We start from the raw sequence: 23,756 nt of genomic DNA on the forward strand, positions 1-23,756 counted from the left end.
TAGCAGGGAACTTGGCTTTGTACTATCATTCCAAGACCAGGATCCTTCAAATATATAGCTCCTTCACCTTTTAAGGTGTTAGCATTTTCCACTAGATCCCATATAATTAGCAGACAATGAAGAAAGAGGGAAGAATGGCCAAGGTTTGTAGAAATCAGACCTACAAATTATGTATGACATTTCTGTCAATATTTTATTGGTCAAAACAGTAACATGGACACAAATGACCTCATTAGAACATCTGATTGTGTGTCCAAAAAGAAGAGAAAATGCATTGACTATTGATGGCCAGGAGTTAAGTAACTTGTCTAAGACTGACTCCTTGCAGATTAGCCACTCACAAGGCAATCATGGTTACCATCGATGGTCAATTGTTAAAGACACTCCATCTTGGGAGAGTTTTTGAGGTGATGAATTAGGTTATGCATCCACTAATTCACATGAATTATATCCACAAAGCTTGTGTCCAGTCCACTGATTATACTACGGTAGGAGCTGGGATTGTTGCAACTGCACAAGCTGAGCCTGTGAAATTAGGCTGGAACCAAAGTTCTGCCACATGACACTGAAGTTGGTTCCAACCTCTGATCATATCAGAGAGAAACTAGTGCTTTAAAACTTCATGGGCCAAAGTTTCGTGTTCCTTTTTTAGAGTCTGATGCTGGTTCTGCTAACTGCAAGATTGCAACAGAGGCCCTACCCTCCTGATAATGCTCCCATTCCTTTACTTTATCCTAGTAAATGCTGTTCCAGCAGACCTACTGAATGCTGTCTAAGCTTTTGCCTTTGTTTACTCAACATTGGCATTTTCTGCCACAATATTTATGATTAATTCTTAGGCTTCCATCTTGTGTCTGGCTAAATCTGCCTCCTGTGTCTGTCTGTGTCCAGTCAGATCTGCTCAGCCTACACTTTTCTCCAGCATCAGCTTCCAACCAGTCTCATTCAGACCCTGTGTGGCTTCACTGAAGTATACTCCTTCCACTATTTTCCAGTGCTTTTCATCCAAAGAGTCACCAAGATCTCAAATATAAGGGAGTCAGGCTTTTTGCAGACAAGTCACCAAACTGATTATTTGGAATTATTTTATGAATGCTTTGATAGTTTGTAATTCGTGTGTGTGTGTGTGTGTGTGTGTGTGTGTGTATTTTTTCTTTTTAAGGTGAAAGACTGAAATGTCTGACCATTGAAAATCATTTAAAAGATTATACCTTTTATCATACTGCTGGCACTAGAATGTACTAACTCCATTTCAGTATTATAGGAACAAGTTATACCACACATTTGTCAATTTGACCATTTTTCCTCATATTTAACAAAGATGTATTGTGTGTTTATAGTGTACCAGGCATTGAGAAAGTGCTCAGGAGAATAACTCGAGAAGGAGAATTAAAATTCTAACAATTTTTAAAACAGCTTTTATTTTTTTTTTAATTTGTAATTAGAAGGGCTATTAAAGGGAAATTCAGGGCATTTTGGAATAATACAGTAAATACAGTAAATAATACTGAATAAATAATAATACAGTAAAGATAGTTTATGGGTGCTGGTCAAGGGAGAGCTTTTGGAGGAAGTTGCTATAAGTTACAGTGTGAAAAATAAATGTGAATAAGCCAAAAAGCAGGGAGACACATATACTACACAGAAAACAGAGTATATGCAGCAGTCTTTTGGAGAACTAGAAGAATCAAAAGATGACCAGTGTGGTGAAACCAAGTGTGTGGGTATGTGGAGGGTGAAACATGAGGTTGGAGAAGGGGCAGGTCTTGAAACACATTGTAAGTCATATTTTTAAAATTGGATTTTATCTTAGAAAAAAGTAAAGGTCTTTGAAGGGTTTCAAACAAGAACCCACAAGAGATCAGAACAACATGGCTGCCACACAGAGAATGAACTAGTTAGAGAAAGTGTGGAAGACTATTGCTACTGTCTGTGACTCACTTTGCCCCCCAAATTTGAGCCCTAGACCCTGATTCCAGGAAAGCAGGAAAAATCCTATTCAAAATCCTATGAAGACAGAGCAGGCAAAAGGATCTGTGAGGTAACACTGTTGTTAGATTTAACAAAGAAAGAGGTTCTGAACCAGAAAGACTCTTCAGTTGCAAGAAGCATCCTGGGAGGGCACTAAAGTCTTCCAAGAGTCCTGACTCCTGTGAAATCAAGTGGTACCTTACTAACATTGTCAGAACATCTTCTACTTCTGTCCCTCAGGGAGCTAGTTCACAAGTGTATCTTGGTGGCCTGTTTTCTGAAAGTCCATGAAAGAGATGATATCCGTTTGAAGCGATTACTCTTTGTGTAGCACTTTTATTTTAGAATTCCCACGGAGAGAGCAAGAAGGGCACCTTCCCGGTAGACAGTAAAAGCAAAGGAGAGGGAAGATGCTATTATCTCTGAGCTATTGAGGGCTCTGTGTTGATCAGTTAGATACCAAGAAACCTGACCTTCAGATTGGGATACCCTAAGGAATCACAGTTTGTGTCTGTTGTCCTGTAAGCACAAAGGATTTTACAAGAGCAAATTTCATAAGCGTTATTAGAGAAAAAATTATCTCTTTCTTATGATATGTAGTGCTATTAGCCCAAATAGTTAGTTATAAAATTCTCTCATTGTAGAATTTTATGAATGTATATTCCCCTTGCAGTTGGTAAGTTCTTAAAGGGCACGATTATCACAATTCCATCTGTTCATTGTATTTGTAAATCTCTACCATGTTTAGGGTGTTACTTACCTTTTTTTCTCAAAATATCCAAGCATGCTTGCATTGTAATGTACCCCATATATATCTGGATTCTTTTTCTAGCAAGGGAAAATTTCATACTATGGATTTATGCAGGTAAGGGAGAGAAAAAGGCAGTGCCCTTGGCTATACACACACACACACACACACACACACACACACACACATATATATATACACACACGTATGTTTCCAGGACAGATATATCAGTTAATTGGTTAGAACTGAGTGATGCCTTATTATTAAGTCCAATTCCTTCCCTTTAACAAATTGGGTAAGTTATTTTTTCCAACCATAAACATTTTTATTTTCATCCAACTCTGTTCCAGATATAACACAAATTTTAGTAAGGCATAATTCTTCTTGACCTTTAGTGTCTCATGTTCTAGTGTAGGTTCTCCCAATCTTGTGGCTGAAAAATTCCTTGTTATGAGGAACTCCCTTGTTCATTATTGGGTGTTTGGCTGCATCTCCGAATTCTCCCCTACAGTTGACAGTAGCATCCTCAAATCACTGCAACGAAAAAAAAAAAAAAAAAAAAAAACACATCTCCAGACTTGCTAACAAGTCCCATTTTAAAAACCACCATTCTAGGAGCAGAAACAAACATGCATATAAATAGGTAAAATATAAGCAGCAAGTACAATGGAGCAGGATAGACAGCCTCTGGAGGGAGTCAACCTGAACTTGAATTCTGTGTCTACCAAACAGGTTACATAATCTTTTCATTCTTTAGTTTCTTCCTCTGTACCACTGGTCTGTGTCTTGGGTTCTAGCAAGTGTTAAAAGTCATTATGTGAGTGTGAGAGCAAGAGCAAAACAGGTTAAAAAAGGTGATTGCACCATATGATTAGCACTAAATAAATGTTAGTTCTGATTATTCTAATAGAGACATAGTCCACAATTTGAATTTAAAAGAGGTATATTGGAAGTGCCAGTGGAAAATTCCTCAGTATAGCTGCATCTTCAATTAAGACATTGCTTAAAGGGATCTCTGAATACGTTCACCTTTATAAATGAATGTCCACGTGAATAAATGATTCCAACCAATCTCCTTTTAGAAATATGAATGGAAATGGATTTAAAGTGATCTAAGTTTTCTAAGGATTAATCACCAAATTAATTCCTCAAATGTCCATTCCATCCCTGCTACTTATAGATTACAAGAAGAAAGATCATTCTTCCATATTTGTGAGGTCTTCAGATCTACTTTAATGAACAACATGAGCAATTCAACTGTGTTCTTGTCAATCTCAACAGAGAAATCACTCGTCAGTTTTCTGTATTCCTTCTTGCCTTCTTCCCTCATTCTTCCCTTTCTCCCTCATTCCCTCTCGTTCTTTTCTTCCTTCCTCTCTTCCTTCTTCCATTTCACTAGCTTTTATTGAGCATCTACTATGGCTACTGGGCCAAGGTCTGAGGCTTTAATTGTGACCAGGAAAGACAGGCTGCCCATCAGACTCTTGCTATCAAGAATCATATTAGCATAAGCAATCAAAGAAAAACACTACAAAAATCAATTCACATAATCCATAGGCTTATTTTCTTCTTACATTTCTGGAACCCTACCTTCTGATTCTTTGTTGCTTACCCTTGCTTACCCTTTCCTGTAACAACTGAAGACTTTTCAGTTTCTGATTCCTAGATTAAAATAGATTTCTCTCTGTACTGTCTTCCCTGCTCCTGTCTTAAGTCTGGGCTCTGGCCGTGTCCCATTTCATCTGTTCTTCTATCAACAAGACAATATACTATGCTTATCGAAATTCAGAAACTAGCACTTGAGAAACACATTTAAGATAAATATTAAAAATAATCTGAAGTTGATTTTTAAATGACAAAGGACTTGAATAGATATTTCACCAAAGAAGACACAAATCTCACTTCTGGGTATATAGCCCTAAGAGTCTAACACAGAATTTTGAAGAGGTATTTGCATACTTACATACCCATGTTCATAGGAGCACTGTTCATGATAGACAAGAGGTTGTAGGAACACATAGTTTATCAATGGATGAATGGATGAACAAAATGTGGTGCATATATACAATGGAACCTTATTTAGCCTTAGAAAGGAAGGAAATTATGACACATGTTACAACATGGATAATCTCTGAGGTCATGATGCTAAGTGAAATAAGCCAGGCACAGAAATGTAAATACTGTATGATTCCATTCACATGAAGCATCTAGCATATTCAAATTTGAAGAAACAAAAATTAGAATGGTGGTTGGTAGGGGCTAGAGGGAGACGAAAATGCAGAGTTTTTGAACGGGTATAGAATTTCAGTTGTGCAAGATGAAAACTTTCTTGATACTGGTTATACAACATGAATGCACTTACCACTATTCAACTGTATACCTAGAAATGGCTAAGAGGCTAAGTTTTATGTTATTTTTAACCACAATTAAAAATACCAACTACATTTAAAACTTTTTAAAAAACCTTTAAAGAGACAATTTTAACTATATTAAAAATAAGCTTATTGAAAAAGGAGATAGAATAAAGTTTAAATTACTAAATGGATAGTAAATTTATACATATATATATGTATATATTTTAAAGATTTTATTATTTATTTGGTAGGCAGAGATCACAAGCAGGCAGAGAGGCAGGCAGAGAGAGAGGAGGAAGCAGGCTCCCTGCTGAGCAGAGAGCCTGATGCAGGGCTCAATCCCAGGACCCTGGGATTATGACCTGAGCCTAAGGCAAAGGCTTTAACCCACTGAGCCACCCAGGCGCCCCGGATAGTAGGTTTATAAAGATGAGAATGACAAGATAAGCAGTTTTTGTGGTATCATTTTAACTTTTCTATATTGTCATTCTACAAAATAGCCATGCCAGTCCCAAAATATCCCTTAGTAACATCCATGGATTCTGTATTCTTGATTGACACATCTCCATTCTGAGCAATTGTTTTACATCAAATGTTCAGAGAGGGTGCTTCAGCCAATCCAATGTTCTATTTATTACAGAGATTTTTAGTTTCTTATTTTTTTTTCATTTAGAAAATAATTATCTGCAAAACTTAGGAATTCTGACTTATGCTCAACATAAAATATTTGTCAGGCAATTTGGCATGAGAAACTAAGAAAATAAAGTTAGAAATTCCTAAATTAAGGTCAGAGATAGGGAAGCTGCCTTCATTCTAGTCTTTGAAAATTACTCTGCCACAAAAATTTGTTAAAACATATACATATAATAATATATTTAAATATTATATTTTAAAATATATATCTAAATTTCCTTTAAAGTCTTTACAGCCAATTTAGCCACTTGCTTTTTGTTCCCTCTGCACATTTTCTGCTCACTGAGTCTAAGAAGGATCCAAAGTTCTTATTCATTACATGATGTGTATTGATAGTTACCAAGACAAAGAATCATCCTCTATAGATCCACTGTGAGATATCTATCAAGGGACATCCTTTTGTTCTATGGGCAAGCTTTGATTTTTTTTTTTTTTTTTTTTTTTTACCCCCACAGATCTAGATATGTTCAGATGGCAACAAACCTGGATCCAGAATTAAGATGAGATGAATGATGTACCCACTTCAGATGAAAAATAGTCTTCAAAAAAAGTCTTTTTTTTTTAAGATAAATAATATTTTATTGTAATATTTTTGAAAATCCATGTTGAACCAAATATCAGAATTTTAAATTAAGACAGGCTGTTGTTTGTTTTATGACCCTGCATTATTGGGCAATGGGAGCAGTCCTTTGCAGTCAGCCCATGATTCCGGGTCACTGGCTTCCACCACTGGCTGGTTTATGAGGATTGACAATGGTGAACAAACAGATTAGGCAATTCAGAGCTTTATATATAGTCATTGTTTTGATTGGAGGGCTTTTGTTAGCTTTTTCCACTTGGTTCAAATTGTGGAAGAGTATCTTGATAAGGATATATAAGGTATACCTTGTCCTTTTGCCACAGGCTCCAGTGTGTTTAAGCAGGACACGAAAAGACAGATCCTCTATTGGCAGCCTACATTTTACCAGCTTGTGGTGGGAAGGCAGTGTGAGGAGGGTAGAGTTCATCTTGGGACTTTCTCTAGGGAGGGGTCACATCATAGGGACCAGACCAGATGGTGTTTTATCAATTCTTGGCCATTCTTGATCAATTTTTTTCAGTTCTCAACATTTTGTCCCCACTTCAGCAACACATAATGAGACAATTTCTCAAAATGGAAAATGGGTTTGAAGCTTAAAAAATTATTTTAAAAATTCAATGTCATGGGGTGCCTGGGTGGCTCACTTGGTTGAGTGTCTGACTCTTGTTTTTGGCTCAGGTCATGATCTTAGAGTCATGGCATTGAGTCCCATGTCAGGCTCTCTGCTCAGTGTGAAGTCTGCTGGAGATTCTTTCTCTCCCTTTCCCTCTGGTTGCCCCTCTAAATAAATAAATAGAATCTTTAAAAAGTAAACAAACAAACAAAAAAAAACCCTCAATGTCATGTTTTTTCAGGAAAGAATGCTTCAGAAAAAAATCTCTATCGGCCAAGAGGCAGTCCTGTTTAAAGAAATGTCACATTTGAGAGTTGTCCTCCAAACAAACTTGGTTTTCATTTTTGCACTGATACTTTGGTGTCAGTGTCCCAGAGTACCAATGTAAGACTTAGGTGTGTTTATTGAGCAGTGGGTGGGGATTGGTTAGTACCCATAGTTACTCTTATCAAAATAATCTCTATAGCTGGCTTTTCTATCATTCCTCAACTGTTTATCTAACCAAGTCCTTCAAGTTTGAGGACATTTTAGAGGTTTTTTTTTTTTTTTTTTTTTAGCATAAAATGCAAATGTTATCCTGGGAGGTTAAGAAAAACTAATGTCAACCATTAACCCTAAATTCAACAATTAACACGTCAATCCAAATGAGTTTATAATGTTTTCTCTAATAATGAATGGACCAGTGGTTGTTAAATTTTCTGAGTTATTAGCACTGGAATTTAAGGTGATATTGAAGGGATTAAAGGTGACTACCAATTCTTTAAAAGAGTGATTTTTAAAATATTCCATTATAACCTTATTCACTTGGCATTCTTTCAGTACCATATGGGGGTTGAGTAGAAATGTTCATGTCCCTGATGTTATCTCATGAAAGAAAATACAAATACAAAGAACTTTAAAAAAATTCTCATGGGGTGTAGTAAACAAGGATACTTTTGGTGATATTGGCTTACCTGTCACCTAAAGGAGCATGTTTTGCCCTCTTCCACTCCATGTATTTCCACTCAATCCTTAGACTAGTTCTGACCAACATCACAATACATATATGCATCCCCAGCTTTTGCAAAATTTAATTTTCATTTGATCCAAACATATTGGCAAAATTATGCATTACTTTATATTCTAATGAAGGTAAGTAGCGTAAGCCTTGAACTCTTCTGTTCCAGGGAACTGGATCTGTCATCTTCTGCAGTTAGAACTCTATACAGTGCTTGGCACAAGAGAAGACAGTCAAGAACTATCTTCTGACCTGACTTGTACAGTGCTAGGTTTTTAGGGGAAGTGTTTTGTGATAAAGAATTTTAAAAGGTAAAAGGTTTAGAAAATCTATTGCTTGAGGTGGTAGTGGTAATGGTGGTAACATTGTCTTGTGTTAGGCACCATAAGTTCTATATTTTCTGGTGAAAATAACTAAAAAAATGATAGGTAGATGAGTCAATGAGCATATGGAAAGGCCAAGGACGAAAGAACCCAGAAAAACAACTTTCTTTTCTTTACAATTTTATGTATGCACAATTTCTTCCACAGATTCAACAGAAGGTTAAAATGGGGGCTCTTCCTGACTTAACTCAAATGGCGTCTTCACAAAATTAACATCAGATAATGAAGCATGTGTGAAAGAGTTTACCATAAACAGATTTTATAAAGGAAATAGGTAAGAATCTATGGCATGATTCTCATATCTCTTCATTAACATCAAGAATATAGAAGCTTTTATAGAAGGGATAGAAAAAAAAAAAACTGAAAAACTGTCCTGGGAAAGTGGTTAGTGCTACCCTGTTTGTTCTAAGCCTACTGAGAGATGACCACATAATGACTCAGATAGCTATGAAATGTGTGTGAAATGTGGGCTCAGCTTAATTCATGACTGGAGAAGGTATAGCATCCTGAGGCAGAGGAACAGCAGTAGTTGCCCTGGGGCAGACCTGCTTGTACACCAGAGTTCTGGAGTAAGGGTGCTCATGTGTCTCACCTACATAAGCAACATGGGAGAGAGAACCAAGGGGGAGCCCTCAACTCCTTCTAATGAGGCCAACTAGATGGCTAAGGATAGGCGGGGTGAGGGGGCGGGGGATAGAAATGAATGCCATGTTCTTGAGTGTCACAAGGCTTTGCAGTCTACTACCATAATTAGAGATGCATCTGCCCAAGTCAAGGGGATTATAGGAGTGGGGTCTTCTGCACACCCATACAAAAGACTCTGGAGGGAGAAAAAAGTCAAACGTAATCATTTGCTAAACCCAGAAAACTTGAAGCATACGAGGAAGAGGCCCAGCTTAGGATTTTCTCTGTCTTCCCCATGGTGTGACTTGGGGAACAGACACTGGCTGGTGAACTATTTGGAGGAAGAGGAAGGATGCACTATAAAAAATAGAGACAAAATCAGATGCATGCCATGCCCTTCCTACACTGGCCTCTTTCTTCTGCAGATTTCCAGCCAGAAGCAAGTCCACACTGGGAAGGAAGCAGATTAGATATTTGATGTCGATAATGAGCTTCAGTTTTGATTAAGCTTTTGTGTAGGACATTCCATTTTCAAAATTTTGACAGTGTGATGTAAAGTGACCAAAGCTCCAAGAATGAGTAGCAGATTCAAGGACCTCTTGGAGTTTTCATTGAGGATAAGATGGCATTATTGTCAGGAATTACATTTTTAAAATATGAGTGAGCAGCTGAATAAATAAATAAATAAATAAATAAATAAAAGTAAAATTGCATTTTGATGACATGATGAGCTGTGCTTGAGTCAGTTCATTGCATAGAACTACTCTGGCTAGTGACAATAACATTTAATATTTGTGCAATTACCCCTTGTTGTTATGGCATATGCCCCTCCACCTACTTCACAAAGGTGAGTTGACACAGCTCTTTTTGTTGTTATATTAGAGTCCTTATTTAAAAAAAGCCAAGCATGGTGTGGGCTTCTGATTTTGGCTGTAAATATGAGAGATGAACAGTTAGGCTCTGCAAATGAAAACATTGTCTCATCCAGGCTCTTTCCCTCATGGGCACCATGACCTCTTTTCCAAAGGCAGGGCTACTTTAGCACATCAGGTGTGGCACACAATGTCATCTGGTAAACCACCAGTGATGAGCATGAGCTAAGACCCCCAGCAGCAGGGGCTGCTAACCCTCTGGCCTGAAGGATTTAATTACATTGTCCCTGTCAGAGAAGGAAGTTGGATTTGCTTCAGTGGAGTTGCATTTTCTGCATTTGAGTGATCTGTCTCTCCTATAAAACCATTTCCAAACAGTACCATTCCGGAATCCTAGAAACTGTTTACTTAGAAGCTTGTGCGGCTCACTCTCAGACCAAAGGCCACTCAGTGTCCTTGTGTTTACATTTCTACCTTTCAGATGCCCGGTGTTTTGTAAGAACAGAACAGAGTCCTCAGGGGAAAGTGCTCAAAGTTCCTGTTGTCAACTCTGCTCTCAGGCTCTGCTGTAGCACACTCTACAATATTCCTTAATTCCTGTGCTACTGATGTTAAGGACCTTGTCTTTTTTCTCAGCATTTTGCACAAAACACAATTCTTATCTGACTCTCCCACCCTATCATGTTTGGGGAGCAAAGCTTATTCTCTGATGATCTCAGCCATGGCTTCCTGTGCCTTCTGAAAGAAACTTGCCCTCAGAAGTACACATTCTATGGATGAATAGTATGCCTCTGATATTTTCTTTAAATGGTGGTCTGCGTTAAAAATGTCGTCAGTAGGATTACTTTCAGATTGATCAAAGCGAAGGCCAAGAGGAGGTCCTCATTTCGATCTTCACGGATGCGAGTCAGAAAATGAGATGCCAGGTTAGACAAAATCAGTGGAAGAAATGGATAGGTAAGAGCTAGTCCTTAAAGAACAGCCATATGGACTATTTCATGCTCAAATATACTGTTTCTAGAGCACCTAGAAAATATTTGTTTTGTCCGTGAATGAATTTTTGACATTACATCTTTGGGGGTTTCAAAGTACTCTCAAATTGTAGACATTCCAGAAATGAGGGTATAAACCCAAACTGTGAAAATGTATGTTTAGAAAAGAGGGGGCCATGCTAGAAGATGAGTAAGGTTTGAGGATCTAATGCATAACATGGTGACTACAGTTGATAACACTGTACTGTATCACGGAAATTTATAAAGAGAGTAGAACTTCAGTTTTATCTCACACACAAAAGGTAAATAGGTGAGGTATGGAGGTGTTACATAACTGCATGGGAGGACTCCTTAACACAACGTCTCCATATATCAAATCCAGCATGAGATACACATAAGTGTCTTACAGTTTTATTTGTAACTTATACCTCACTAAAGCGGAATAAAATTTTAAAAAATGAGAATTATAAAAAAGTTTTTAAAAAATCATTAAAAAAAAAAAGAAAAGAAAAGGAAAGGAAAGTGGGGAGGGACACCAGGAACTGTTATCCTAGTCACAGCCATGGTCCCCAATGGATACATTCTCCTACCTCCTGTCTCTGCTTCTATATTTTTCCAATTTCAGTGCCTTCTAGTGATTCACAACCAGGGATGAATTTGTCCCAAGGAGACACTTGACATTATCTGCAGACATTTTTGGTTGTTACAAGTGGGTTGGGGGCTGGGGGTTTGCAATACCCCTATAAGAGGCCAGGTACGCTGCTCAACATCCTACCATGCAAACCCTCCACGGAAGAAAATTATCCAGCCCAAGATGTCAATTATGCTGGAAAAATGCGGTATATCCATTCCCACACCACCATAGGAGTGCTCCTTTTAAAACATACAAGAGATAATGTTGCTCCCGCTCAGAACCCTTCAGTGATTTCCAGTTTCCTTGGAGTAAACGTCAACATGTTTTTCATGGCCCATAATGCCCAAGGTGACCTGCTCCTATTACCTTCCTGACCCACCTCCTGTTGCTGGTCCTCTCTCTTACATCTCCCCAGCCACAGCACTATCCTTGTTCTTCAGACTTCTCTTTCCATCCATGTCTTTACTCAGATGTCATTTCCTTACAGAGGACTTCCTTAATAACCCTACAGAAAAATAAGTAAACAAACTACAAACAACTACCCCATCCATCTCCCCAGCCCTCTACCTCAGGGGCATAAAATCAGATTAATTATAATCCTTGGTTCATGACATACACTCAGTATTAACTCATGAGAGGGCCTCCCTCCCTCCCTGCATCAATTCTTCCCTCCCTTCTTTCATTCCTTCCTTCTTTCCCTCTTCCTTTATTTTTCCCCTTCAAAATAATATAAATAAACATCTAACTCCAACATCCGACATGAAAGCTCTCCCCTCATCCAAGATAATTACTATCTTAAATCTTATATTAACAACTTTAAAAAAATTATTTTATATAATTAAACACACCTATGTGTATCACCTTAAAAGTGTATGCCTTGGTTGTATGTGTTTGACTTCATGAAAAATGCACCAGATGTTTTTAATATCTATAAACTCATTTTCACTGATACTGATATTTCTATGATCCATTCACGGTGTTGCATCGAGTTCTAGCATTTATTTTCATTGCTGCATAATATTCTCTGATTGAATATGCCACAACTTGCTTTTCTGATCCACTCCTCACAGGTATTCATTTATTTGTAGGTATTTGTCATCATAAGCTGGATTGTTTCTAGAGAACATGTTCTAGAGTTCCTCTTAATAGAACTTACCGCCACCTAATATTTTATATATACATTGGCGAATTTGTTGATTGTGTGGTTGCTCTCAGAAGAAAGTAAATCCCGTGGAAGCAGAGCTTCAGTTTTCCCCTTTCATATCCATAAGGTCAAGAAGAGTAACTGGTGTACAGTAGGAACTCCCTCAATACCTACTACCTCTGCTTTTCCACCTTGGCCTCCTGTCCAGCTGATAACAACAGTTTCTTGACTAGTCTGCTTCCTTCCTTGTCCTTGAATCAATTTGCAACATAACAGCTGGAATGATCTTGTTAAAAGGTCTATTGGACTCTGTCACTTTTCTGTTTAAAAATCTCCAGTGGCTTCCCATATCTCAAAGTAAAAGCTGAAGTTCTTATAATAAACTATGGCTTTGTGTGATCAAGCTCCCTCCTACTTTTCTGATCTTATTTCCTAACAGCTGCTCCATTGCGTTCTGCACTCCAGATGTACTGGTCTCTTTGCTACTATTTGAACACACTAGATCTACACTTCACGAGGACCTTTGCACTTGTTATTACCTTTGCCTGAACAGCTCTCTCAGATATCCATATAGCATATACCTCACTTTCTCCAAATACATGCTATAAGTCACTATTACTATGAGTGAATTCTTCTCTGCTACCTCATGCAAAATTATGACCCATAACTTCTTGCCTTTTTTTTAAGATTTTATTTATTTGACAGAGAGAAAGAGAGAGAGAGATCACAAGTAGGCAGGCAGAGAGAGAGGGGGAAGCAGGTTCCTGCTGAGCAGAGAGCTTGATGTGGGGCTCTATCCCAGGACCCTGAGATCATGACCTGAGCCAAAAGCAAAGGCTTAACCCACTGAGCCTCCCAGGTGCCCCTTTCTTGTCTTTTTTTGCAGTACTTTTTCTCCCTTGACTCTTATTGCTATTTAACCGGTTTTTAATGATATATCTTGTCTGTTTTCTCTTACTAAATTGTAATCTACATGAGGCAGAGATTTTTGTTTATTTTGTTCACGGCTTGGTCCCTAAAAAGTGACTGACATGTATGAGATGTTCAATAAGCAAAGGAAACAATCAACAAAATGAAAAGGGAACACATGAAATGGGAAAAATATTTGCAAACAATATATCTGGTGAGGGATTAATATCTAAATACATAAGGGACTCCTATAACAGCAAATAAAATAATATAAAATAAATCTGATTTTAAAATGGGCAAAAGAGGGGCACCTGGGTGGCACAGTCGATTAAGCATCTGAATCTTGGTGTTGGCTCAAGTCACTGATCTCCACTTAACAGGAAGTCTGCTTGAGACTCTTTCCCTCTGTGTTCCCCCTTCAAATAAATAAATAAATAAATAAATAAATAAATATTTTTAAAAAATGAGCAAAAGATCTGAATAGACATTTTTCCAAAGAAGACAAAGAAATGGCCGAAAATTACATGAAGAGGTGCTCATCATCACTTACCATCAGGGAACTGCAAATAAAAACCACGAGATATTACCTCACCTCTGTTAGGATGTCTATTATCAAAAAGAGATAACGAAAGGGAACCCTTGTGCCCACTGGCGAAAATGTAAATTGGTACAGCCACTATGGAACAGTATGGAAGTTCCTTATGAAATTAAAAGTAGAACTACCCTATCAACCAACAATCCCACTTCTGGGCATGTACCCAACGGGGAAAAAAAAAATCATTATCCGGAAGAAATATCTGTACTTCCATGTTTATTGCAGCATTATTCATAATACCAATGTATGGAAATAACCTAAGTGTTTGCCACCAGATAAATAAAGAAGATGTGGTACATATATAATGTAATATTATTCAGTTTAAGAAGAAAAAAACAAGGAAATCCTATTATTTGCAACATCATGAGTGAAGCAAGAGGGCATTACATTAAGTGAAATAAGCCAACAGAGAAAGACAAATACTGCATGGTATCATTTAGATGTGGAATCTAAAAAAAGAAAAAAAAAATTGAACTCATAGAAACAGAGAGTAAAATGCCAGGGTCTTGGGGTAGAGGAATTGGGGAGATGGCAGGCAAAGGATACAAAGTTTCAGTTATAAAACCAAGTCCTGGGAATCCAATACACAGCATGGTGACTATAGTTAATAATACTGTATTGCATATTTAAAAAGTGATAAAAGAGTAGATCTTAATTAAGCATTCTTACCACACACATAATAAAATGTGACTATGAGGTGATGGATGTGTTAATGAACTTGGTTGCGGTAATCCTTCAGAATATACACCAAATCATCACATTGTACATTTTAAATACATATAAATTTTTCAGTTATTCCTCAATAAAGAGGGGAAAAATTAAAAAATAAATATATTTGTTGGCTGAATAAGTAGGAATGAGGACAATTATTTATTATATAATTACTTATTTTGACATTCATCAGATCCTACCTAAAGTTTTGATGGTCTAATGTATATCAAAATAACTTAAAGCTTTACAAATAAAATCTTCTCAAAGCTACAGATGCAATCCTCTGAAGAAATAGAATATGAGGTAAGATAGACACCTGGATTAGTCTTGCTACTAATTCTGAAGATTCCAATTCTCAAACCTTGCTGAAATATATTAAGCAGAATTTTTACTTTTCACAGAGCTGGAAAAAACTTCCTAGATAGTGAAATCAGATGAAAACTCATGAGCTGGATTCATGACAAGGAAGCCCAGATCCCCTCGCTGCAGTTGGCGACACACTTGTAGCTTCTAACTAAAGATTTTGGAGGAACAAAAGCGTATCTTCGCTGCTGCTGTGCCACTGAGGGTTATTAAGGAAAGCAACTGTTTTGCCAACTTTATTATACGTTTAGAAGTCTGGGGCACTGGGTGGCTCAGCCTTTAAGTGTCTGACTTTGGCTCAGGCCATGATTCCAGCATCCCGGGATAGAGCCCCTCATCTGGCTCCCTGCTTGGCAGGAAGCCTGCCTCTCCCACTTCCCCCTGCTAGTGTTCCCTCTCTCGCTATTTCTCTTTCTGTCAAATAAATAAATAAAATATAAGTAAATAAATAGATAGATAAATTTAGAAGTCATTTAGTTCTAAATTCCAAAATGAGTATTTTAAATTTCCTCAGTTTGGTGTCATAAAAATTCTGAAGGAACTTGTAAGAAAAACCAAGAGATTTCTGGAGAGGGAGCTAGGTAAGAGATAGGTGGTTTCTGGCAAATCATGTCGTTACTCACCATTATTAGTGTAAAGGGAATATGTAAGCAATAAAATTAATGCCCCTTGAAGATATGGATACATTTAGCACCAAAGGATTTGGGGCTCCAAATATCTGTTTTATAGCTTCAGCTAAATCATAAATTCTGTGAATCCCTAAAATGTCAAATGAGGCGTATTCAGTTTGCACGTATAGTCTATCACGCTCTCAACTTCCTTGAATTTTGAATTTTCATATAAAAGAAGCATTCGCTGTGCTATCATCTTTCTGATCAAATAGCTCTACATGTTGCATAGAACCAACAGTTCCTTCTACAAACAGGGATCTGATTTGTTTTTCTTTACTACAACAGTTGCTTAACTAGTATATTTTTTAAATAAAAGCTCCAAAACGAAGTATTCTAATGAGTTGGAAAAGTTTTGCTTCAGAAATGATCCTGTTGTAATGATTCCCGGTGCCATTTAGGGAGATGCTAGGGCAGAGATTCCAAGGGTGATGTATTTTATCCACAAAGGAAATGATAATGTGAACAAACACACTTTTGATCTGTGCCCCAGAGCTTGGCATGGCTGAAGGGAAAGATGCATCCCTTGCTGTCATTTCAGTCCTCCACCCAGACCCAACCATCAAAGCAGAAACTTTGCATGCTCCAAAAGATAGAACTCAGATAAGTGAAAAGCTCCTCGGATATTTGTTTTAAAAAATCCTTTGAGAGCACAATGAATTTGGATCATGAAAGAGGAGCTCAATTTGTACTTTTGATTTTTCCCAGTTTCATATTTTTAAAAAATGTTCTTTCACCACCTCCATATGCAAAAGGCGAGGAGCCTGCTTTGTTTCCCAACTGACCTATTCATATCCAGTTAGTCACACCCACTTAAGCCCCGCCCCCCCCCAATTTTGGCTAGTCCCATGGAGCCCTCCTATGGAGCTGGAAACTGATATAGAGACTTTTGCTTTTTATAGAGAATTCAATCCCTCAGTACCACGAGACACCCTTTCTTATTAAAGAACAAAATGCATGGAAGTTGTTAAAAACAAATCATTTTCCATTAGAAAAAAGTTACATGATTGGAAAAAGAGAAGCGCACATTGCTGTAATTACCGGTACATTAAGCAGGGAATGAACAGCTGCGTGAACTTGGAGTCAGAAGGATAAGAACCACTGAGCCAGCTTCCCCATATGGTCCAAGGGAGGAGGTGGGGCTTCTAGCTGCTTGGGGGTTGGCGAGGTGAGGAGGGGGCAAACTAGAATCCCATTCAAGTGAGAAACTCGGGCCAAGAAATGTCTGGCTTCCCGGTCCAAACCCAGCTTCCTCTTTGCTGCAGTGGGAAAATCCCCCTGGCCTTTGTAACAAAAGCCTCTAAAATCAATGTTGTTTTTTCCTAAAGAGAGCAAAATGTGAACGTTTTCAGAATTTTGGCTACCTCCATACCCAGAAAAGATGACCTCAGAAAGACTGAATCACTTCCTCAGCCTTCTTGGGGTGTGGCTATTACTTGGAATGATTGATACCACTTCAGAAACACTATTTGATCTAGCTTTTGCCTTCTTTCCCAATTAGAAGTAAGGTCCAGCCAAAAGCGACGGGTCCTCACCACCAGGTACTGGTCTCAATCTGTTGCAGTGAGAAACATGACTGCCTTCTAATTGGCATTCCCTTCAGAATTTGGCAAATTTGGTAAAAGCGAACCAGCACTATGGTAACCTTTAATTATCAATGCAAATCCTAACAGAAAAGCATTCCATTCTTCTTACATTGTCTGTCATAAATTAAACACAATAAATTGTATTGTGAAACCTCCTCAGAAGACATTCCTGAATAGACGGGGCAGAAAATGCTTGCATTATACTCAACAGAGCCAAAATTTGATAGTCGCTGGAAGGGCTGGCTATAAGGAATCTAGCTATTTACAGGGGGAAATACCAAATAAGCTACATCACGCGGGGGGATGTTTTTGTGAGTACCATGTCCAAAACCGTTCACGTTTCCACTATATGAAGGTTATTATCACAGAAGATGCCGGCCAGCTGTTCCTCACTGCCACTGAAACAGAATGGCGGGGAGGGGGGGCATTAAAATGGAATTGGAGGAATCCAAGCTTCCTGAAAATCTGAGTTAAAAGAAGAGGGATCCACTCCAGGGCATTATATAATAGAGGCCTTTCATTCGCTATAGCTTTTTTTTTTTTTTTTTTTTAAATGAAAAGAAGCACTTTTAAGACAGTTCAGGTATAATTTTGTTCATCATCAAAATAATGAATTTGATAATCTTATAATATTTCTCCCACTGGAAAAGAAAATCTGAGAAATCTTTCAGAATTAGGACTATGGGAAATTAGGTTATGTCCAGAGGATAATTTATTCAGTCATGCTATGATGCCATGGAATCTCATAAAACGAGAGAACATTATTAAAGGAATCTTTTCAGAAATGGGTGCATTTCACTTTATAGATATAGACAGGCATATTCCAAGAAGGAGAATAATAATAATTTCCCCATAAATTAACCCAGGATTGTCTTTAGAACTACCTAAATTTAAAAATAAAGCTAAAATGCAACATTCTACTCAAATTAGGCACACTACTATTTCTTAGGAAATTATTCGATTATAGGTAAATATATAGATAAATGTGAAAACATCATTTGATAGGTACTGGAGTGTCCATTTCTATTTGATTTGTGGACTCTCTACTTAGGATTTTATTACTATATTCAAGCGAGTAGTGAAATATTAACTTGTAGGACTTTCTTAATAAACCAATTAATAAATCAAACGTGGGAAGAACACTTACTCCGGTCTTTCACACATGGAGTAAATCCATCATTGCCAGACTTCTGAGTTCCATAGAACACTCTCTTTTATGTTTTCCATTCAACTTGAATGAAACTTCCTACTAGATCTCATTCCAGATTCCTCAGGAGACAGAACTACCTTTCAGCGCTCAGTACTTTACCAAAGTCTGCACTCGAGTTTGAGCGTCTCAGTAGGCATGGAATCACAAATGAGGGATTACTGGATTTCACTCTGATGGTCTCTTTTCTCAGAAACCATTAGAAAAGAATATCACCTTCATCTGTGGCACTTCTGACAGTTGACATTTATCTCTGTGACCTCTGCTTTCTAGGGGAAAAAAAAAAATTACAATTTTTAGATGGCTTTAAACTTGAAAAGTTTTCCAAGCAGGAAGGAAAGAGTAAAACAACAAAAGAATAGTTTTACTATGTAAGTGTATCTTGACTTAAACTCTAGGGCATTTAGGCCATATGCCATGGCCCTCTGCAGGAGTTAAGTGGAGTCAGAGATTTTTTCCAAGTTACAGAACTAGTTACTTACTACAGGAAATATTCAGTTACTTTAGTTCGAGGTACAAATTGCATGAACATGTACAAGTTTCCCAGGGTGTGTGAGATGATTAATTTTCTCTCCTTTTTATCCCTTTATGGAGCATTTGCAAGGGATCCTTTAAATGATCTGCTCAGTTTCTTTCCTATAAATAATTTGTCCTCCATACAGTGTGGAGTCCACTTCTGGACAAGAGGCAGCCATTCATGGCCGTTGACAGCCCCGACTCTAGACCCGGTGTGAATGGGCTTGAATTCCAACTCTGTCACCGACTAGCTCTGTGTCCTTTTGGTTAGTTATTGACCTCTGAGCCTCTCTTTCTTCCCTGTAAAACTGGGATTTCATAGCACACTTTTCTCTATGATTATTTTGAGTATTTTTGAAAGTTGCTGGAACAGTTTGCCTATAGCTCTGTGAGAGGAGCAGAAGGAGAAGAAAGAAAAAACAAACCAGCCCATGAACACCATGGGATCAAAAATAACTATTCTCTACACAAGACGAAAACACCGTGTTCCTTGATATTTATCTACAGTGCACCAATATATTAATCCCCAATTTATTTTGAAGCACCGGTAAATATTTTACATGTAAATGTGAGTTTCAGGATAAAATGGATCATGGTCAACAGTTTTGGGGGGAGGCAGGATGCTACGCTATGAATTTCCTACATTGTCCCACTTATCACGTGCCCTTCCTGAACACAGTAGCAATAAATATATGGAAAAGAAGATGAGGGGTAAAGGGTAACAATAGTCCATTTTAGTCAGTTGGTGCAAAGTCCCAGAAAACAGGCAGCTGGAGTTAGGAGCCTCCCTTCTCTAGGCCCTGAATTCACTGTCCCCTTTCCAGATTTAGAGACTGTCTTGGTCCTCCCAAAGCTTTCCAGATGGATTATAGGTATGGCTTTATCCACTCATGTCTTCATGCATAAATTTAACCAATATGGAGCACCTACTGTGTGTCTGGGACTCGGCCAGGCAGCCTCGCAGAAGCCAGGTCGAGGAGGAAGAGTGAAGAACGACCTACGTTCACAAAGATGAATAAATAGGACACCATCCTGATTCTCATGGAATGTGTGATCTCGTGAGACACATAAAATAAATGATCCAAAGCAAACAACGATCAGAGCAAAAATCATGTAATGCATGACAAAATGAGATGTGGGAAACAGACCAAGAGAGAAGGAAGTGTCTAGCACTGCTTAGGAAATGTTGGGAGGCTTGATGTGGGGCTACGAGGAAAGTAGGAATTCACCTGGTAAAAAGGGAGAAAAGAGGTCCTGACGAAGCAGCATGGACAGAAGAAATGTCCTGGCAAAGACATCAAGGCCTACAAGAGCTCCATGTGCACAGAGTGTGCCTAGTAATGTTTGTGGTTGGAATGCAGGGCATATTGTGGTGGCATGGGTTTTCCAAGCATAGTAAAGACATAGTGTTTTCCAAAGGCCACAAGTGACAGGGTGGTGATAGGCCACTTCCAAAGTCTTGCTACCATCCTGGGTTATCTGATTTCCTGCACAAAGGAAGCAAGGCAGAGTCCAAGGAGGATGACAGCATTTAAAGGAAGAATGTGCCACTTTCCTTAAGCACCAGCTTCCAGGGGTTTCGGAAGACAGGAACAGGATATGCTCTCCTAGGTGGCCCATGTCCCATCCAAATATGATGAAAGAGATAATTCTGAGTGTCAGGAAGGAAGTATCGTAAGTCACAATCATCTTGTTAGTCTCATGGTTTCACTGCTGCATGAAATATACTTACTCCAACTTACCTAAGTCACAAACAGAATTCTCTTCTGTTAATGATGGGGAATAGTAATTGGTGTTAAACAGCCCTTAGTCTAATCATGGAAAATAATCCTTTCCTTAGAATCCTGCAAAGGAGAGAAGCAGCAGATGACTCAAGCCCACTGGAGGAGACCCAGAGGGTTGAACAAGGGTGTGGCTTGTGATAGAATGCTGAGGCCACTCAAAGAGGGATTTTCACAGCTAAACTTAAGATTAGGAAGGGAAATAAATGCCTGCAGCTTAGTTCCTAATATATGAAGACCTAATAATGGATCACCCGGATCCATACCATTCAAGCCACACGTGGGCACCTCGCTCAGTCTATAAGCTCATTGTCCAATGAAAATCACACTCTCCAAAGATATATTTCAAGCAACAGCAGAGTCTGTAGTAAACATTATATTTGACCTTTTTCATTTCTATAAAAGTGCTATAAAAATCGATCTGGATTTGCCCTATCAACATTAAATCTGATAGGACAAAACCAGTTCAGGTTTTCATGGCTCTGCAATATGGATGAGAAAAGGACAATAATCTGAGGGTTTTCTTGACTTCTCCAGTTTCTCAGAAAGCAGCATGAGTCAGCCCTCTCCAAAGAGCAGCGACGGAATCCGAGTCGGTAAACACATCGTGCGGTGGACCGCGGAGCGGCCACGCAGCCCCTCTCGCTCCTTAACGAGGGCAGAGCAAAAACAGCAGAAAGATCATGCTACATCTGGAAGCATTGTTCACCCAGCTAAGCTACCAAGCAGGTGAAGCATTTTAATCCCACACTCTAGCGCCTATAAAATCTGCCCGATTCCTTCAGCGTTTGTGAAGCCTGGGAGAGGAATTCTTAGCACAAATAAATGGGGGCGGGTATAAATGAAGCGAGAACAACACCTGTCTCTGCAGCTGGCCGGCAGACCTCCCTTTAATGTGCTGTCTGCTGGGAAATCGAGGCGTCTCAGGTTACGCGGCGGCCTGAGCCTGCAGTGGAGCCTGCAGAAAGGAATTCTATGACCAGAAGATGTGAGGCTTGATCTGCGGCCAAAAACAATGGTGAAAGGTACAAAATGAAAAGCTCTGTCAGGACAAAGGCACTCAATCACAGAACAACGCGTGCAACTTGGCCGTTTGAAGAAATGAGCCCCACACCGAAGTCACCACTGGATTAACAACTGGTTGATCCCCTTTTACCTTCTAATGCTTCTCTGGCTGGGACTACTTGTTGAAATCCAAATGAGAAGACTACAGCCGCCAGCAGCGAGCGCACAGTGTCTTCATTTAGGGCTAGTTCTGGCTGGTCTCGGAAAAGCAACTTGCAAGATTTATGCCCCTCAGCCTTCCGTCCATATTTTTTTCCATTAAAGAGGGAATTTAGAGCAAAGTTACCAATGTAACTCCAACCCAAGCTGGAGAAGTCCTCGCTGACTTGCAAAATAACTGTGGCCTCAGCAGAATCGTGTGCCCAATAGTAACAGAGGTGAAGCTCATAAAAATTGTGTGCACATATTTAAAAAAAAAAACAAAAAACAAAACAAGCAAACAAAAAAACAAAACAGGAGAAAAGACCCTGGAATTAGGTTCACATTGGAGCTCATGGTTTCTTTTGTCACATAGAATGCAGCTAGGTGTGAGTAATGGGAACAAATAAAATGGAAGGAGAGGGTTTTTCCAAGAAAAGCTTAGAAGAATATATAAGAAAGAGCTTAGAAGAATATATATATATATATATATATATATATATATATATGGAGAGAGAAAGAGAGAGGTGGGGGGAATGAAAGATTTGTGGTGGTCCTCGGTCACGTTGCTCTGAAAGCCCCTGGAATGTGAGTCAATGCCTGGAAATCCTATAATGGGAAACAGAGCCATTCCAGCCCCCGTCAAAGCCTGAATAAAATACAAAGACATGGGAAAAGTACCAGTAAGATAAAATTCACAATGAGCCCTAACTGACTGAAACCGACCTGAATCTTTAGTGAGAGGTGGCAGAGGAAGATCAAGAATGCCTCCCTCCTTGAAAGCTGGGAGCTTTAGAGGGGCCCCACCCAGTGGGTGGATGAAGCAGGAAGTGAAATGGACACCATTGCCAACTTTGTTCTCTTTGAATTTGGCTGTATGTGGGTTCTAACTATAACAGATGGAATTGATTGGGTCAACAGTATGTGAAATGAGAAGGATGCCTGAGCCCAAGAAGGAAGCAAATGCCCCAGGTGTCCAGTCCCAAATATTTTGGTAGTGAATGTAGACACAGGGAGAAAAAAATCATTTATTCATGGAAAACTTTCAATGAACTGTTTTTAAAAATGCCTAAAATATCTATGGCCAGTTTCTATGGTCAACAAATATAAGCAAAGTTTCATTGTTAGTTTGAAGAAATGAATCCACTTTATTAGACTTTTGCTTAGTATTCTAATTAGAGCATTGATGACAGGAAACTCTTTCATTATGATATGTTATCAAAACCCTAGCATAAACAGGTATTTGGTTTTTCAATGACACTCTCTTTCTTGTGTAACATCTGAGGAAACTTGAGCCATTTTTAATACACAAATGTAAGTTTTTCTCTAGAATCATTTCCTTTTCTCCCTCTTTCTCTCTCTAATACACACACAGTCTCTCTCTCTCTCTCTCTTTCTCTATTTATAAGAGAAGACACACATTTGATTCATGTCCCCATTTGCATTTATGAACAAACCCCACCTCCAGCACCATAAGAAATAATTGGAGCCTGGCCTTTACTCTGCTTCACTGAATATACTGAAGAAAACCGTCCATTTTATCGGCACTGACGGTTTTGAATGAGATGTTGATCTGCTTGGGCATTTTCACAGAGTTTGAAAATACACCATT

The 23,756-nt window shown here is 38.6% G+C and overlaps 1 long non-coding RNA gene across 1 annotated transcript; it reads right to left on the reverse strand.

Annotated features, from left to right (window-relative positions):
* Positions 1-18,843: 18,843 nt before the first annotated feature.
* Positions 18,844-22,242, reverse strand: LOC116867950. The gene is made up of 3 exons (XR_004382693.1): positions 22,098-22,242; positions 21,801-21,941; positions 18,844-18,913 (listed from the first exon to the last, which is right to left on the reverse strand). It is a non-coding gene; the product is annotated as an uncharacterized LOC116867950 (long non-coding RNA).
* Positions 22,243-23,756: the final 1,514 nt, after the last annotated feature.

The sequence above is a fragment of the Lontra canadensis genome, unplaced genomic scaffold (assembly GCF_010015895.1).
Source record: "Lontra canadensis isolate GAN:19392208 unplaced genomic scaffold, GSC_riverotter_1.0 scaffold13, whole genome shotgun sequence".
Classification (NCBI taxonomy): Eukaryota; Metazoa; Chordata; class Mammalia; order Carnivora; family Mustelidae; genus Lontra; species Lontra canadensis.